The sequence below is a fragment of the Psammomys obesus genome, unplaced genomic scaffold, assembly GCF_907164565.1.
Source record: "Psammomys obesus unplaced genomic scaffold, mPsaObe1.curated_primary_1811, whole genome shotgun sequence".
NCBI classification, from domain to species: domain Eukaryota; kingdom Metazoa; phylum Chordata; class Mammalia; order Rodentia; family Muridae; genus Psammomys; species Psammomys obesus.
The window spans coordinates 6,171,202-6,172,447 of NW_026587032.1; the positions used below are offsets into that span (position 1 = coordinate 6,171,202).

General features: G+C 44.2%; 1 protein-coding gene across 2 annotated transcripts in view; it reads left to right on the forward strand.

Moving 5' to 3' along the window:
• Positions 1 to 1,246, forward strand: part of Cnot8 (CCR4-NOT transcription complex subunit 8) — a 13,326-nt gene that overhangs the window by 7,249 nt on the left and 4,831 nt on the right. The window lies entirely within an intron of this gene.

Consider the following 1,246-nt stretch of genomic DNA (forward strand, 5'->3'; position numbering starts at 1 on the left):
TTCCTTCCTTCCTTCCTTCCTTCCTTCCTTCCTTCCTTCCTTCCTTCTTTCCTTCCTTCCTTTCTTCCTTCCTTTCTTTCGACAGGATCGCTATGCAGCCCTGGCTTGCCTGGAACTTGCTATGTAGACCAGGCTGGCCTCACAGAGATCTGCCTGTCTCTACCTCCAGAGTTTTGGGACTGCAGGTATGTACTACTATACTTGGCAAGTTTTTTTTTTCTTTAAAGAACTCTTGCAATTTAGCCTAAACAACAATCCAGGCTGCTGTGTAGCTCAGTGGAATAACACTCAATTAATACATTCACAGTTTAATCCCCAGTATCACAGAAGAAAGGGAGACAAACCCAGTTAAAAATTGGCAAAAAATAGGGTGTCCTGGTACACAGCTGTAATCCCAGCACTCAGGAGGCAGAGGTAGGTAGATCTCAGTGGGTTTGAGGCTAGCCTGGTCTACATAATAAGTTCTAGGACAGCCAGAGCTAAATAGATGGAACTAGTATCAAATCCCCCACCTAAAACAAAACGAGAGACTGGCAAAAGATCCGAGTAGATACTTTCTTTTATTAAGATTTTAAAATTGTATTTTATGTATACGCATGTTTTGCTTGCATTTTTGACTGCCGTGTGTGTGCCTGGTGTCCAGAGCTTCCTGAGACTTATGTAACAGTGCCTGTGCGCCCATCCTGGGTCACCCGCAAGGACAGCGAGAGCTCCTAGTGCTGAGCCTCCTCCAGCCACTCCTTTTTGTTTAGAAATAAACTTGAGTTTTAGTTCTGTTTCAAGTTTGTTTTGTTTAATTCAAGTTTAAATGGTACAAAGAATGTGAATGATTAAAAATTTAAAAATGCAGGGCGTGGTGGTGCAGGGGCTGTGGTGGTGCAGGCCTTTAATCCCAGTACTCGGGAGGCAGAGGCAGGCTGTTCCCTGGGAGTTCCAGGCCGCCTGCTCTACAGAGAGTTTCAGGACAGCTAAGACTGTTACACAGAGCACCTGTTTACAAAAACAAAGATCTGGATAGATGAAAGCTCAGTGGTTAAGAGCACCGCTGATCTTCCAGAGGTCCAAGAGTTCAGTTCCCAGCACTGGCATGGCTGCTAATTGTCTATAATGAGATCTCAGTGCTCCCTTCTGGTGTACAGACATCCATGCAGCCAAACACCTATTTTACGTAAATAATTTTTTAAAAAGATTAAACACACACACACACACACACACACACACACACACACACACACACACACACACA